This window comes from Triticum urartu, chromosome 7A, assembly GCF_056163025.1.
Source record: "Triticum urartu cultivar PI428250 chromosome 7A, HENAU_Tu73, whole genome shotgun sequence".
NCBI classification, from domain to species: domain Eukaryota; kingdom Viridiplantae; phylum Streptophyta; class Magnoliopsida; order Poales; family Poaceae; genus Triticum; species Triticum urartu.
The window spans coordinates 175,148,813-175,167,167 of record NC_141879.1 but is presented as its reverse complement, the minus strand read 5'-3'; the positions used below and the strand labels follow the sequence as shown (position 1 = coordinate 175,167,167).

The 18,355-nt window shown below is 43.1% G+C and overlaps 1 long non-coding RNA gene and 1 pseudogene across 2 annotated transcripts; one reads left to right on the top strand and one right to left on the bottom strand.

Moving 5' to 3' along the window:
- LOC125518588 (anthranilate O-methyltransferase 1-like) overlaps window positions 1–9,940 on the top strand; it is a 97,740-nt pseudogene extending 87,800 nt beyond the window's left edge.
- Window positions 3,591–9,350, bottom strand: LOC125520343 (uncharacterized). Of its 2 annotated transcripts, XR_015611093.1 has the most exons (3): window positions 8,851–9,350; window positions 8,620–8,713; window positions 3,591–8,067 (listed from the first exon to the last, which is right to left on the bottom strand). It is a non-coding gene; the product is annotated as an uncharacterized LOC125520343 (long non-coding RNA). The 2 variants fall into 2 exon arrangements; XR_015611092.1 differs by having other exon boundaries at window positions 3,591–8,713.
- Window positions 9,941–18,355: the final 8,415 nt, after the last annotated feature.

Below are 18,355 nucleotides of genomic sequence, written 5' to 3'. Positions count from 1 at the left end.
TTTTCTTATGTCAAATTTTACGTAGTGAATCAATAGGAATGTAACTATTTGAATTCGAAACATAATTAATTATGAAATGATCGTAACATTACCTCGGGTGAAGAATAGTTTATTCTGCACCCTGGATGATGAATAGTAACACTATATATATATACATAGGTGCCCAGGCACCTTGACTAGATACCGTTGGATCAGATCTTGATCTGTTGTTGTGATGGTGGCATGCACACCTCTAATGGAAACAAAAAACTTTCCATACATTGTATACCCACGTACATGCATTGATGAGATTCCAAAATTTTTTTGATGCATGTCATTTGTTTACCTTCCAAACATTGCTACAGACGCTATGGAAAAGGTCAAATATAGTAACTGATACATGGTATTCATTGTGTCTTGCGTGAGAGAGTAACAATTAATTCATTTTTCATACCCGTTGCCTTCTATGGTAGCCACTGGTTAATAAATTGATGGAAAATGTGAGCACGGGTTTAGCGATGTCAGGATTGTTTCACAATCTGACAGGATAATATATTCATATGAGGTATGCACGTCACAAAGTAAAAAATAATTAAGATCACATCTTATACTATTCGATCACCTTAATTTTTATAGGTAAATAAGTGGTAAAAAAGTGTGACCCGGCCTTCATTTTTAAAAGACTTGATACCTTGACAAGTAAAACATTAGGAAAATACATAAGAATGTCCTAATTGTACATACAAAACCTTTGGGACGATGTTTCATATTATTTAATTATATCTGATACCTTAAAACAATCAGAGTATATACATACCCTTTTTGTTTTATTAGGTATATACATACCCTTGGGTATCTTTATATGCATCTGTGGTCGAAATGTGAAAAAATCGGGTGTGGGTATCAACCTGCACGCGTACATTCGTAAAATTAGTCGTCAAAAAGTGTGACCCGGTATTTTTTTAAATACTCGATACCTTGAAAAGTAAAACATTAGGAAAATACATAAAAATGTCTCAATTATACATACAAACCTTTGGGACGATGTTTCGTATTATTTTGCCATACCTAATACCTACAAAAATTAGAGGGTATATACATACCCTTTTGCTTCATTAGGCATATACACACTCTTGCGTACCTTGGATTGCAGCTATAGTTAAAATGTCAGAAACATAAAGGATGATTGAATAACCAGAAATATCACGGGTATATATATACGCGCCATCTTTTTTCAGAAGTCAATGGGAGGTATAAGCAAAATATTTTTAATGAACGTATAATAGAGTGCACTGTTATAGAAAATACCATGCGGTTTTAGTTTGGAAAGGAAAACTTCTAGGGAACCAATAGTAAATCATTGACCATTAATGATTGGGTGCATGCAAACAAAACTTGGAAAGTCATTATATCATAGATTGTACACATGCATGAAGAAATATGACTTGCCATAACGGGTCTAGGTGCCCAGGCACCTAGGTGCCCCAGATAATTTACCTATATATATATATATGATCGGTTCTACGAGAAATTTTATTTATATATATGCATAACGTGTATAATATGTAGTAGCGTAAAATATGGTTCAAATGAAAAAAATGAAAACACAAAATTAAAAGAAAAAATAAATCATAAAATCATAAACCCCTAAACCTTTTAGTCCCTGTTGGTATTCGGGACTAAAGGTCTCCCAGCCCCGACGCGGGCTCGTGCCACGTGGTGGGCCTTTGGTCCCGGATCATGTTGAATCGGGACTAAAGGAGGAGACCTTTAGTGCCCACCCTTTAATACCGGTTCCAGAACCGACATTAAAAGGCCTTACGAATCGAGATTATAGCCTGTTTCTGCATTAGTGTAATCTTCCCAGGTACTTGGATGTTCCAATGTTTGTTCCAGGATCCTGTTTCAATGTTGGTGTTTGAAGCTCCAGCTATCCCCTGCAACCATGTCTCTCTCCTTTGCTTGATGGTAGTCAACATTCTATATGCCGATCTAACTGAGAAGATGTTGTTTCTTTTGAAGTTCCATGCCCATGTGTCAAGTATATTCCTTGTATAAATAGGGATGCTCATTATAGATGGAACATCTATAGGTAAAAATATCTCCTGAAGGCGTTGCACGTTCCATATCACTGTTGTAGCATCAATAAGTTCAGATACCGTAACCGGTGGGTTGTTGGTTAAACATTCATATGGTTTCATCATCTCATCTCGCGGGATCCAATTGTCCCCTCATATGTTTGTCTCCAGACCGTTTCCTATCCTCCTGATGAGCCCTAGTTTTAACACATCTCGGCCTTCTACTATTGCTCTCCACACTTGACTTGGATGGGGCTCCCAATTCACGCTTCAAACGCCAGTTCCCTAAGCTGGCGCCCACACGCCATTGCTCCTAGGCCAGCCATATAGGCGAGCACTCGATCCATCAGGTTCATTCCATCGATCGTTGCAGTCATTGTTGACAGTATACCCAACATTCAACCTTCCCTAAAAGGAAGTCAACTACCAATCATTAATTAATATGAATAAACAAAAATATCGCAAAAAAAGTTTGTGAAATACAAAATCACAGATTTTGAAAAAAAGTATCACAAAATTTGAAAAAAAGTTCACCGAATTTGAAAAGAAGTTCGTGTATTGAAAAAAAGGCCATCAAATTTTAAAAATCATAAATTTTCAAAAAAGTTCACTGAATTTCAAAACTTTGTCGAATTTGAGAACATTTCATCAATTTTGAAAAAAACATGATTTTTAGGAAGTTCATCGAATTTGGAAGAAGTTCATCAAATCTTAAAAAAGTTCAAAATTTCGAAAGAAAAGTTCATCGACTTCCAAAAATAAGTCTTTTAAAAAAAGTTCATCAAATTTGAAAAAATCGATTCTTTAAAAAATATGCAAAAATTAAAATAATCTATTTTGAAACAAAAAATGATTTTTTTAAAGTCACACATTTAAAAAACAAAAAAAGGGAAAAGAAAGAAAAGGGAAAAAAGAAAAACCGAATAAAACCATCCGTAAACTGAATCGCAAACCAGGAAAAACCCGGCTTGGGAAGCTTCCCAAAATTGGAGCTTTCACGAACGTCCAGAAAAGAAAATGAAAAGTCATAATGAACTAACTTGGCACGAGCGGGGTCCATGGTCTAGTGGTTGAGTGGAGCCCTCGCAGCCGAGACGTGAGGTCGCCCCAAACGATTCACTAAGCGAGCACTTTTTTGCGGATTGAAACACATGGACCAAAAGCTAAAATAGGCCGGCCCAGCGCGGGGGCCCTTCAGGCGCCTATTTAGTAACGGCCGCCTGAAGTGTCAAATAGGAAATGCCATCATATCCACCTTTGTATTTTTTATTAGATCATGATGGCGCGCGTTGCCGCGCCTGTCTATTTTTGGAATAGATTATGGGTAGTTTTAGTTGATTTGCACGTTGTGCGGTAGTGAGGATTTGTCATGGGCTGCCACACCCTTCAATCACGATGATGAACTGCCGCACCCTTCATGAAATATATGAGACGATGTTAACAGATTACAGTTTCATAGAAGTCCTACGTTCTTTCATGTTTAGATATCTTCATAAAAAGAGGAGATAATATGATATTTGAACTAATTCCTGCCAAAGTACCACACATCTTGACATCTCGTGATCGTACATGAAGAGTTTTCAAAAACAGGGACTTAATCTCATACTACTACATAGCATGAAGCACCTTGATATTTCTAATAGGTGCAATTTTCCTTCTGGAAATATAAGCATATTCATGCCCTGAAAGCTATCTTTATATTTGATACAATTAGGCCGCATCAGCATTGACTGTAACAAAGCTCGAACGGTTCAAATTACAGTGCATCCAGTTTATAGCCCTAGAGAAATCTATCACCATTTCCAAATCACTGTCCATAATGGAGATTATTGCAACCATTTGGCACCTGTAATGAACCTGAAGATGAGCTTTACGATATCAGAAAATGAGTTTCTATAACCTGCATATTCAGGAAAGGAAAAAGGTCCCCGACAATCATCATAATGTAGGTACATTATTTATTGGCTATAGTTTCATATATCTGTACGGATATTCACCTACATGTTTATGTGACTGTATGAGATGCTCTGTTTGCACGCAATACTTGTCAGCAGGCATGTACTACAGTTTATGGGCACCATGTATATCATCAATATTAGATACTCATCAATATTTGACACGGATGTGCACGTATGTTCATAATGGAAGTCGTATATTACTTTCATTCTAGTACATAGATAATGGTGTACGAAAATAGTAGAACTTGCAGCAGTATGAAAATGCCAAACCTGTGAGTCTGCGACCTATGAAACAATAGATTACCCAGTTTTAGAAGTAAACAAGATCAAAAATAAATTTATTGTAAAGTCAAATTATATAAGCTATCTTTCATGCAAAACTAAAATTCAGAACAACGAAAATTAACAGCCTCTTCATTTGGACGACAATCCATGTACAGATATTCATGGAGTCTACCAAATAGAAAAGGTTTTGCCGGGGGTCATCCTCCTTTTCTAAAAAAAACCAAATAGAAAAGGAAATAAATCAACGGAGCAATCCATTCACAGCTCTGATTCTTAGAATCTTCCCATAAGAAGTCAGTGGAAGCGAGTCCATCCCTACAACACAGCGCATTCATTTCTATTTCGTACCAATCAACAGAAGGAGATCATAGTTAAGGTCACTGGATTACCTCTTAATATGAACAATGGGGAAAAGACGATGTCAAACACACGTGCTTTACCTTGGGACATATTTGTTCCCTTGTTTTGAATGATCGCCATATACCTCAGTTTGGATGAATAATGTCAATTCTGAACATCACTCACTGCAGGCATTCAAAAAATCAACATCAAATGAACCTTAGCTTCACCTTCTTCAAAAGTCACAAGGGTATGGCTGTACATGTACTATTTATATATATCCTACAAACTAAACAATCAGTCGGTCAATGTTATAATAAATTTATAATTCCTAACTTACAATTCCACCCAACGCGTGCTAGACTACCTTGACATGCCCAGAAACCATACATAGTAGTCCACATCCAAATTTCAGAATGTTCTTTCCTAATTCATATAGCTACACCGAAACAACTGTGTACAAATTATTTGTTGGTTCCTTCATGAATTGGCGGGTTGCTGGGTATATGGGTTTCATACAAGGGCCTCTGCTGTCTGTGACAATCAAAGGAGCTGGGCAATGCCTCGCTATCGACGTGAAGGCTGAAAGGTCATCAACGAAATGCTTTTGTTTTCCCCGTAATCCCAACATTTTCCAGTCCATGCTTCTCACCGGTGAAACATCGTTCACGCTCATTACAACAGTGTTTCATCCTCTCGGGGTTATTTGCATGCACTGGAACAATGTTTCCCTCGAGAGGATATATTAAACGTCATTTTCTTTCTCCCTTTTCTCTAAATCGAGTGCTTGTAAGTGTTCTATAGAGGATGTGCTTGATTTGTTTTTTGATTTATCAAATCTTCTTTAATGGTATAATTGTTAATCTCTGCTATAATTATGTTCCAAATCATAACCGTTAGTACGAAGTTCATTGTTCTTACCACTTATCTTTTCTCCTCGGGATAGCAGCAAGTCAGGTGAGAGCAAAGCTCTCTTTGCATCAAGCACAATTTGGAAGATCAGCATGAGTTTCTCATATGCAACTTTCAGATTTGTCATGTACTTTTACACTATTAACCCCTTTCTTTACTTTCAGGAACACCATGAATATTCGTTAGCCCAGTTGGATGAAATAATGATGCTTCTTCATGGAATAAAGGCAGATTCCAATAATTTAAAGACACTATAACTGAGCAGTTTTCCTGCCATCTCAGGGCATTAGCAAGGTCAGCCGTTGGATTAGCGCTATGTTAGCCGCGAACTGGGCCTAACGTCGCAAGGGCAGCTACTCCCGTAGCTATTTTGGAGCCCAGGGGTTAATCGGGCCAGTTTTCTACTCGGCCCAAGGCAGGGAAGCCCGCTTGAGCGAAGATAATAAAACACCGAACCAGCACGTCCCTTCGCTCCTCACGACGCCCCCTCCTCTCCCCGCCGCCGCCCACGACGGCATCTCCTCGCCTCCCTCAACTTCGGGCGTTCTTCTTCCATCTAGCCTAAGTCGAGCCTCGCGAGGGATTCCGACGCGGGTGGGGATCAATCCGAGGCGATGCTTGCTAGTGATCCGGCGCAGGAGGGGATCAACCCGAGGCGACGCGTGCGAGGATGCGATGTTCAACAGGATCCCACCGGTAGCAGATGTGCGACGTCTCCTCTTCCCCGTCACCGTTGCTCCTAGCTGCAGCCACTCGTGCACGTCACCGCCAGGTTTAGTTCAATCGCTTCTGTATATGAGACACTCTCTGATGCTTAGATTCAGTGCGCCACTAGCCTCAAGGGAGATTTGGAGGATGCCGAGGCTTGGAACACCGAAGAAATGTGGTTGTGTCAGCTTGATGCCACTCCGCCACTGCAGGTTATTCGCATAGATTCAGCCGCTCTCCTATCATTTTGTTCATCAAAAATGATTGTTGGATATCACTTGCAGTTCTATATAATATGACAATTCTGGTATTCATTGCTCCCAGTTGCTTGAGGCAAATAATTAGATTAGTACATTTGGTGGAGTTGTACGATGTGAAAGAACAATGTTTGTTTCTATCAGTTAGAAACTGAAGAATACATCTAAACTGACTGGTGTCGAGAATACAAATTAGGGATAGAGATGTACGGGTTGATGATTCCATTAGAATCCAAGAACATTTCAGTGGCCCCTTATTTTTTACTATGTATATGTAGTGATGGTTATATACCTCCTTGATTTCCGGCAATTGTCCGCTGCTCAAGGTGACCCTCTACCTCTCAGGCGGATTACCATGGTCGGCTGGATTGACCTGCCCCCGATTCACCTGCATCACGCATCTCGGCTTGATCGACTGGATACCATCAAGCGCTGGATTCCTTCGGGCGCCTTGCCGCAGCTGAATCTCCTCGAGCGCGTTGTCTCCCTCCCGCACTGGATCCCCTCGGATATTTGAATATCATTCCGGTCTTAAATTATGTTCCTGGAGAGAAACACAGGAAACTGAGGTACTGCTACGCTGCCTGATCTTCTTTGTCCCCAACAGATCTCTTCTCACATGATGTTGCGACGGTTGACGTTCAGGTATTGACTTCAGTTTCTACATTTTAGATAGATCAGTAGGCTAAATTTTCAAAATGAAGATGACTAAGCATGCTTTCTGTCTTGTGCAGAATTGAGAGGACTTGAATGTGGTAACGACCTCTGCTACATCGGCTAATACAGCAGCAAGGATTCGCTTACTCAGTATTATCCATTGCTCCAGCCGTATATAACCTTGCAGGTTAGGTTATATCGATGAATATTATTGAAAAAAAATTCATACATTACAACAATGTGATTTATTTCTGGTTCCATAACATCTATTTGTGGTCTGCACTCTGGAATATGCTTGCAACAATCGAGTAGAAGGAGTACTTACTGAAGTGGCCAGCATTTCCGTCAACTGTGGTATTTGATCTTTACTACCACCAGTGTTTTTCAGGTGTATTTTTTAATTATTTTTCTCTTTCTCCCATTTACAAAAAAAATATATATCTCTGTCAAAAAAACTTCAAAATAGATGCGCGCAGCAACGCGCGCCAATAATGATCTAGTGCATTTTTAGAAGGCAGCTCCACAGGAATGACTCAGCACATTGTGCTTCACTATTTCTAAGAATACGTTGCGTGGGCCTTTTATTTTCAGGATTGTAAAGACTACTGTTGGTTTTCATTAAAAAAAGACTACTGTTGGTCTGCAACTGAAACAAAATGTCGAAACATACTATGAATGAATTTTGTCCTAGTTCAGCCAACTGTAAAATCATTCAGATATAGCAAGAGCATGCATCAAAGCAATGATAAAACTAATAAAAACAGGAAAACCTGCAATAATTTTCAGAATTAAAAGTCAAGGAGCGCCAATCATCGAGTATGTATGCACTATGGGAATACAACCATTTATTGTACCTTTGTTGTGCAAACCAGCTACCTTAACCGTTTTTACAACCTGAGGGAAAAAACATGCATTTGTTTCCATGAGTGCACGTCAGAGACGAGGGCTCTGAAGAATGTTCTATCTTAAAACCAATAAATGAAAGCAATATTCAGTACGTAGTACCAATATACAAATAGTTTCCAATGATGCTGGAATAATCAATAATCAACAAGCAAGAGAATATGTCCTCTCTCTTAATCTTAATTTATAGAACAACCTGAACAGTAAGCTATAATATCCTCAAGTCACGACTAACACGCACGCACTGAGCCATCATAAATTCAGGAGCTCCTTGTGCAATTTTTTTGATTGTTTTTGCATGTGTCTGACTTTGCGTTAATTTAATCAAGAGAAAATTTGATTTGGTTCATCAGCCAACATCAGGGGAAACACAACAAATCATGCATGTGATGCATCAGAGTTCGCACATAGTAGGTGTGCATCGATCATGCGTGAACTGAAAAACTGCTAAGCATGGATAATAAATGTTAAAACACTTGAATTCCAACGAGAGAGGAAGAAGGCTTGAGAGGGTGGCAGACGTATAAGGTGTGGTGTAGTTACCCGTCCGAAAGCTCCAGAATCTGGTTAGCAAGAAAATCCACAGCACAAAGCTCCAGAATCTGCCCAAATCAATCCACCAGACGTAGCATAGTTCCTGCTGGAGTCCAGAGGGTCGGCAAACAGTGGCAGGGGAGAAAGCATTATATAGTACCAAATGGCATAGGAAAGAACTGCCACATTACCAGCCATGAATATAGTACCAAATGGCATAGGAAAGAACTGCCACATTACCAGCCATGAATGCCATGATTGCGTGGTTCAAGAGAGAAAGAAGCAGTTTCTAGCAGAGGAGGCGTCGGCCATTATCGCCCTCACGCCCTCCATTCTTCACCCGCGCGCCTCCTCTAATCCCTCGCGCACCTCGCATCCAACCGCGTGCTGGAGCCCATCGGCTGGAGCCGGATCCCGCTCCTCCGGTCCATCCCAGCGCGCCCATGGACTTGCCTCCGACCCTCACCTCCAGTGGATCAAATCGACCGACGCACATCGGCTGCTCCTGTGCGCGCCTCGCACCGGTCGATCCCAGCGCGCCCATAAGTTAATTCGATCTGCACCTCCGGTGGATCGAATCGACGGACACACACCGGCTGCTCCTCGTGTGCCTCGCATCGGGAAGTAATCTGGACGCGGTCGCTTCTGTGCGGCTCGCGTGGGTAGTTTTTTTAGCAACTCCCCTCATCGGAAGCTACACAGTCGCTCAATCCTAGAATGGGTTGGCCGACGGCCCAATTCACCACAGGCATTCCTTTCGGCGCCTGGAGCATCAGCCCACAGGACAGTTGGGCCAGATATCATACAGTGCGGCGCAGATTGCTTCCCACACGTGATCTGACGACCAGAAACTGTCAGTCGAAAAAACGGACGGCCGAAAACGCGAATCGCTGAGAGAGCTCGGATTAGGCTCAGTTATACTGTCCTCAATGCCAAATCATACTAATTCCTAATTAACATTCAGTCTTGCAGCAAGTGAATTTAAAACACTTTGCTCACAAAAGTCATAATGCATATAGGCCCTCGTCGGGAAGACAAAGTAAGCTCCTTCAATTTACCAGCATACGGGGCGTCGGTCGACGAAGTGACGGGCATCGTTGAAGGAAAGTGGCGCCTTCGACGTGGCTCACATCAAGCTTTTCGAGCAGAACTGGGAACCCTACGATGACTCGGAAGGCGGCGACATGCTCGACAGAGAAGGGTGGGGAGAGCTTTCTTGGACAATGCCGCCAAGTGCATTAGATCAGTGATGGAGTCCCTGGTCGCGAGCCATTTCAAAGAAGACATACTCAAGGAGTACATGCGTCGTGTCATGATAACCCACAAGTAGAGGGGATCTATCGTAGTCCTTTTGATAAGTAAGAGTGTCGAACCCAACGAGGAGCAGAAAGAAATGATAAGCGGTTTCCAACAAGGTATTCTCTGCAAGTACTGAAATAAGTGGTAACAGATAGTTTTGTGATAGGATAATTTGTAACGAGCAACAAGTAACAAAAGTAAATAAAGTGCAGCAAGGTGGGCCAATCCTTTTGTAGAAAAGGATAAGCCTGGACAAATTCTTATATGATGTAAAGCGCTCCCGAGGACACATGAGAATATCGTCAAGCTAGTTTTCATCACGCTCATATGATTCGCGTTCGGTACTTTGATAATTTGGTATGTGGGTGGACCGGTGCTTGGGTGCTCCCCTTACTTGGACAAGCATCCCACTTATGATTAAACTCTATTGCAAGCATCCGCAAATACAACAAAACTATTAAGGTAAACCTAACCATAGCATGAAACATATGGATCCAAATCAGCCCCTTACGAAGCAACGCATAAACTAGGGTTTAAACTTCTGTCACTCTAGCAACCCATTATCTACTTATTACTTCCCAATGCCTTCCTCTAGGCCCAATTAATGGTGAAGTGTCATGTAGTCGACGTTCACATAACACCACTAGAGGAGAGACAACATACATCTCATCAAAATATCAAACGAATACCATATTCACATGACTACTAATAGTAAGACTTCTCCCATGTCCTCAGAAACAAAAGTAACTACTCACAAGCATAAACATGATCATAATCAGAGGGGTATTAATGTGCATATAGGATCTGAACATATGATCTTCCACCAATTAAACCAACTAGCATGAACTACAAGGAGTAATTAACACTACTAGCAACCTACTAGCACCAATCCCGGACTTGGAGACAAGAATTGGATACAAGAGATGAACTAGGGTTTTGAGATGAGATGGTGTTGATGGAGATGTTGATGGAGATTGCCATCTCCCGATTAGAGGAGCGTTGGTGATGACGATGGCGATGATTTCCCCCTCCGGGAGGGAAGTTTCCCCGGCAGAACAGCCCCGCCAGAACCCTAGATTGGTTCCGCCAAGGTTCCGCCTCGTGGTGGCAGAGTTTCGTCCGAGAAGATGGCTTATGATTATTTTCCCATCGAAGGAGTCCATAAAGCAGAAGATGGTCACGGAGGGCCACCAGGGGGCCCACGAGGTAGGGGGCGTGCCTAGGGGGGTAGGGCGCGCCCCCACCCTCGTGGGCAGGGTGTGGCCCCCCTGGTGAAGTTCTTGCGCTCAATGTTTTTTATATATTTGGAAAACTTCATCCGTGAAGTTTCAGGACTTTTGGAGCTGTGCAGAATAGGTCTCTAATATTTGCTCCTTTTCCAGCCAGAATCCCAGTTGTCGGCATTCTCCCTCTTTATGTAAACCTTGTAAAATAAGAGAGAATAGGCATAAGTATTGTGACATAATGTGTAATAACAGCCCATAATGCAATAAATATTGATATATAAAAGCATGATGCAAAATGGACATATCATGTCACGGGGCACCTTGAGAAGGAGAAAACAAGTTCACTATCTCGTCCTTGCCTTGAAGAAAATAGAGCAAGGATGACGGAGCAGGGGAGCCAAAGTAATTAGCTCAACTTTGCTTGTGCAGTCACAGTGATGTTGTAAGTCAATACCTAAAGCCTAAGGCTTGGTCGGGTCGGGTGATGGCGTCGACATCATCGCTTCCCTATTTGGGGCGTCGCCTTGAAGAGCATTGGATCCCGTTTGCAATCTCCATGTCCTAGACACTCACGACATTGCAGTCGACAGGTGCCCGACCGATAGTGTGGTGGTGCGGTGTCCAATTTGGTTACGATGATGATGGCCAGCGGTGTAGGGTTGCGGCAGTGCTTTAGTGTCGGTTCAGTCGGCGAAGTGACGGACATCAGTGAAGGAAAGTGGCGCCTTCGACGCTGCTCACATCAAGCTTTTCGAGCAGAACAGGGAACCCTACGATGACACGAAAGGTAGCAGCATGCTTGACAGAGAAGGGTGGACAGGGCTTTCTTGGACAACGTCGTGAAGTGCATCAAATCAATGATGGAGTCCTTGGTCGTGAGTGATAGCACAAGTGCTCCCTGGGTGATTTTGGTAATTAATGTCAACATATCTCTCGTTGGACTAATATTTTCATCTAGTATATTTCAGAAAGTTCAACTAAGGCGTGGCATGGACAAGAGGGTGTGGAACCCCTTCAAGATGCTAAGGACAAAGATTGGCAAAAGCTCAAGACTCTTCATTTCTATTTTAGTGATCCAAGATCACATTGAGTCCATAGGAAAAGCCAATACTACTAAAAGGGGATGAGGTGTTGCTTAATGATCTACTTGCTCAAAGTGCTTAGTGATATGCTCCGAAAGCCCTCAACCACTTTCTTAAATCCAAATATGTCCTAAACCTAAAGTCAAACTCGGCCCCACCGATTTGATCCATCCGGAGCCACCGAGTTCATTTGACATAGCCACTGCCAGAAACCCTAATCAATTCTGTCTCACCGAGATGGCCTTGCAAACTCTCTGTTGCCCATTGTAATTATTTTGGTCTCACCGAAATATGCAATCAGTTCCACCGAGTTTGCTTGACCAACTCTCTGTTTGCTCATTGCTGAAATCGGTACCACCGAGTTCACGCAATCGGTCACACCGAGATGAGGTTTTTCCCTAACCCTAGCACATTGGTCCCACCGAGTTGATCATGTCAGTCCCACCGAAAATCCCAACGTTCACATTTTGAACTGAATCGGTCTCACCGAGTTCACCTATTCGGTCTGACCAAGTTGGGTCAAATGTGTGTAATGGTTAGATTTTATGTGGAGGCTATATATACCCCTCCACCCCCTTCTATATTCAAGAGAGAGCCATCAGAACATGCCTACACTTCCACTACCCATTTTCTGATAGCGAACCACCTACTCATGTGTTGAGACCAAGACATTCCAATCCAACCACAAGAATCTTGATCTCTAGCCTTCTACAAGTTGATTTCCACTCAAATCATCTTTCCACCATATCCAAATCAGTGAGATAGAGAGAGTTGAGTGTTTGGGAGACAATCATTTGATGCACAAGAGCAAGGAGTTCATCATCAATATACCATCTATTACCTTTTGGAGAGTGGTGTCTCCTAGATTGGTTAGGTGTCACTTGGGAGCCTCGGTCAAGATTGTGTAGTTGAACCAATGAGTTTGTAAGGGCAAGGAGATCACCTACTTCTGAAGATCTACACAAGTGAGGCAAGTCCTTCGTGGGCGATGGCCATGGTGAGATAGACAAGGTTGCTTCTTCGTGGACCCTTCGTGGATGGAGCCCTCCATGGACACGCGCAACTGTTACCCTTCGTGTGTTGAAGTCTCCACCAACATGGATGTACGATAGCACCACCTATCAGAACCACGCCAAAATCTCCGTGTCTCCAATTCCATTTGCACACTCCAATCCCATCCCTTTACTTTCTTGCAACTTGCATGCTTTAATTTTCGCTGCTCATATACTCTTGCCATGCTTGCTTGAAATGTATTGTGAATGCTTTAACTTGTGCTAAAACTCCACCTCAACTTGAAGGATTTAAAAACTGCCACTTTTGCTTGTTGAGGGTCTAATCACCCCCTCTAGACACCTCTTCTCGATCCTTTCAATTGGTATCAGAGCATTGATCTCCATTTCTTTGGTTTAATCATCATTGGAGGAATATGGATGAGTCTACGATGGGGAGTTTTAGACATAGAGTGCATATGCTTGATGGAGTGTTCTATAATGCTTGGAAAAATGAGATGCTTGAGATTTTCAATGAATATCACTTGAACAAGTATATTACTAGCCCTTGTGCGCCCCTTATTGATCTATTGCATCCTACCCCCGATGAATCTCTTGACATGACCCGCAATCTTAGAACTATTAATCTTATTATTAGAGGATTGCCTAGAAATTTGATTGTTTGCTTGCCTACTCTTGAATATGCTTACACTATATGGAGATTTCTTGAGGAACGTTTTCCAAACTATTCCTTGAAAAATCTAGATGGGATTCTTCAAAAGTCCATAGCTTTTCATAAAATGAAGCCTAGTGACCCTGAATTTGATGAATGTCTATTTGAGCTTCGTGACCTTATGCGTGCAAAAGGAGATGTTGTAGTCATTAGTAGTATCATCTCTCAAGTCATTAGAATTCATAAAGATGTACATTGCCATGGTCATACATCTAATGAATCACTCTCTCTAGGTGATGATTGATAACCCACAAGTATAGGGGATCGCAACAGCTTTCGAGGGTAGAGTATTCAACCCAAATTTATAGATTCAACACAAAGGGAGCCAAAGAATATTTGATGGTATTAGCAACTGAGTTGTCAATTCAACCACACCTGGAGATTAATTATCTGCAGCGAAGTGATCAGTAGAAAAGTAGTTTCATAGTTTTGATAGTAGTGACAATAGCAATAGTAACAGTAACAGTGATGGCAGTAATTTTGTAGCAAGTGTAACAGTGATGATAGCAGTAGTAACTTAGCATAAACGATATGGAAAAGTTCGCATGCATTGTATCGATGACTTGTTGGATGATATTCATCATGTAACAGTTATAACCTAGGGAGATTCGGCACTAGCTCTAGTTCATCGATATAATGTAGGCATGTATTCCGTAAATAGTCATACATGCTTTATTAAAATAACTTGCATGACATCTTTTGTCCTACCCTCCCGTGGCAGCGGGGTCCATATTAGAAACTAAGGGATATTAAGGCCTCCTTTTAATAGAGAACCGGAACAAAGCATTAACACATAGTGAATACATGAACTCCTCAAACTACGGTCATCACCGGGAGTGCGCCCGGTTGTTTTCACTCCGGGGTTGCCGGATCATAACACGTAGTAGGCGACTATAACTTGCAATATCGGATCTAGAACATGGATATAATGATGATAACATAAACAGTTCAGATCTGAAATCATGGCACCCGGGCCCAAAGTGTCAAGCATTAAGCATGGCAAAGTCATAGCAACATCAATCTAAGAACATAATGGATACCAGGGATCAAGCCCTAACAAAACTAACTCGATTACATGATGAATCTCATCCAACTTGTAGTGGAAGAACTTAATCGTGGAGCCATCACAACTAGGTTAGCTTAAAGGGATTAAACGGGACAAAGGACACATGGAGTTTATACTGGCTCGGCCCCTTGTAGTGAAGGTAAAGGCCTAATCTAGTTTGAGGTGGTATTGCTTGGGTTTCGATTACTAGGGAGCGAATATGATTGACCTAGTTCTCGATCTCTTGATTCTTACCCTAAACCGCCGCTGGGTCGTCCCTTTATATACACAGGTTGACGCCCAGCGGCTCACGGAGTCTCGACCGGCTCATACACAACGTGTCCGGCCCGGTGACTAACTATGCATGCCTTATAATATAAGTCATACATATATGACGGTTTACACATGTGGGCTTTAAGTCACCTTTGGGTTTCGGGCCTTTAGTAAGCCAGCTTCATGAACCGCCATCTTCAGCATCTTTATGGGCTTTGTTTTCATGAACCACCAGCGGTATGACCCGGCCCCTCCTGGGTGGGTCATACCCAATAGTTATATCCCCAACAATAGGCCCCAGGTTGATGTGAACTTGTTCATATCAATCTTTCAACACTTAGAAAAAATCCTTCTTCATTTGCTCTTGCAAGATCTTGTAACCCGCCATGACGTCATCTCCTAGGATTGCGGTAACCTGCCGTGACGTCACATGTCCTTAATATTACACAAGACCCAAATCTCAATATATACTCTTTTTAATAAGTTCCTGAAAATCGAGACATCTGTGATGTCGCATATCCATTTTTTGGCCTCCTCGATCCCCGTGCATGTCACTTATCCTTTCAACATTATAAATAGGGCCAGGGGTCCCTTTCACTTTCCCCCCTTGCCTTCTCGTTTCCATCTTCCTCCTCGCGTCGCTTCAGCACCTGAGCTCTGCCGCCGCCGTCGACTTTCGCCACTGCCTCAACAACGGCCGCTGCATCAACCTAATTTGACCAGAGTTCATCCGCGTGGCTCCGCTGTTCAACAACTCTGGTGAGTTCTCCTCCTTCCTTTTCCCCTAGATCCTATTAGAGTTTCCACGAGTTTGTCAGAGTTCATCTTCGCTCTTCACTATAGCTTGTGACTTTTGATTCAAACTTGGTATCCCTCCTGTGCGGCGGTAGTTGTGGCGCTCATTTTTGCTATTAGAACACCCCCTTGCGTAAGAAAACCAATCTGGACATATGCTCAAGTACTGCAACTTAGGTCTAAATATTCTCCATTATCTGAAGTGCCGTAGATCCAAAAATCGTAGCATCAATTTGTGAAATCTGTTTTTCCAACACTTAGCAATTTTCCCATTCTCAGATCTGTATATCAATATTTGTGTGGGCGGCTTAACTTAGAAAACGCAACCCACCAGGTACCATTAGTCCCCTCTTAAGTTGCCAATAGCTTATCTTTATAACTTCAATGCCATCCTTCGGTTTAACATCTATGCATGCTTCATTATTTTTTGCCATTAAGCCAGCAGTCGGCTTGACCATATAATCTTAAACCGGCATAGTTTTCCTTTCAGATCATCGAAAAATGGCTAAGACATATACCTCTTGCAACTGGGTCCAATCCCAGGTCACTGAAGAAGACCCGAGCAATTTTGTTGCAACTGGCGCCCTAGCCAAGAAAGAAGATATCCACTGGAGGGTCCCTGGTGAAGAAAACCCTCCTACACCCAAGGACAGAGAAGTAATTGTCTTCACTGATCACCTGAGCCGGGGGTTCAGCCCACCCGGCTCAAATTTTTTTTGCGACGTGCTTCATTTCTTCCAACTTCACCCTCAAGATATTGGGCCCAACTCTGTATCCAATATTTGCAATTTCCAAGTCTTCTTTGAAGCTTATCTTCAAGAGGAGCCCATAGTTGAATTATTCAGAGAATTTTACTACTTAAACCGTCAAACAGAGTTTACTGACGGGCCCAACTTGGAGCTCGGTGGGATTTCAATTCAGAAGAGGAAAGAAGTCAACTTTCCCTACGCCAAGCTGCCGAGTCACCCCAAAGATTGGAACCAAGCTTGGTTCTATTGTCAAGACACTTCTCCATCAGACGAAAATCCTCTGCCGGGTTACCGCGACCACCGGCTTAGCAACACACATCCGCTTCCTCCATGAATGAACGCAAAGGAGCGAGCAAAATGTGCACCAGCCTTTTCAAAGCTTAGAGCCTTCATTGCTAATGGCTTAACCAGCATTGACTTTGTTCGCTGCTGGGTGTCATGGTGTTGGGGAACGTAGCAGAAATTCAAAATTTTCCTACGTATCACCAAGATCTATATATGGAGAGACTAGCAACGAGGGGAAGGAGAGTGCATCTACATACCCTTGTAGATCGCTAAGCGGAAGCGTTCAAGTGAACGGGGTTTATAGAGTCGTACTTGTCGTGATTCAAATCACCGATGATCAAGTGCCGAACGCACGGCACCTCCGCGTTCAACACACGTGCAGCCCGGTGACGTCTCCCACGCCTTGATCCAGCAAGGAGAGAGGGAGAGGTTGAGGAAGACTCCATCCAGCAGTAGCACAACGGCGTGGTGGTGATGGAGGAGCGTGGCAATCCTGCAGGGCTTCGCCAAGCACCACAGAAGAGGAGGGAGAGAGAGATGCAGGGCTGCACCAACGAGAGATCGAATCGGGTGTCTTCTAGGCAGCCCAATGCCTCAATATATATAGGGAAGGGGAGGGGCTGCGCCCCCTCTAGGGTTCCCACCCCTAGGGGGGGGCGGCAGCCCTAGATGGGGAGGCAAGGGGGCGGCCAAGAGGGGATGGGAGAGGGAGGCGCACCAATATGGGCCCTAAGGCCCATATCCCATTAGGGTTTGCCCCCCCTCTCTCTCTTAGGCGCATGGGCCTTAGTGGGGCTGGTGCCCTTGGCCCATGTAGGCCAAGGAACACTCCCTACAGCCCATGTGGCCCCCCGGGGCTGGTGGCCCCACTTGGTGGACCCCCGGGACCCTCCCGGTGGTCCCGGTACGTTACCGATAAACCCCGAAACTCTTCCGGTGACCAAAACATGACTTCCCATATATAAATCTTTACCTCCGGACCATTCCGGAACTCCTCGTGACGTCCGGGATCTCATCCGGGACTCCGAACAACATTCGGTAACCACATACAAACTTCCTTTACAACCCTAGCGTCATCGAACCTTAAGTGTGTAGACCCTACGGGTTCGGGAGACATGCAGACATGACCGAGACGTTCTCCGGTCAATAACCAACAGTGGGATCTGGATACCCATGTTGGCTCCCACATGTTCCACGATGATCTCATCGGATGAACCACGATGTCAAGGACTTAATCAATCCCGTATTCAATTCCCTTTGTCTATCGGT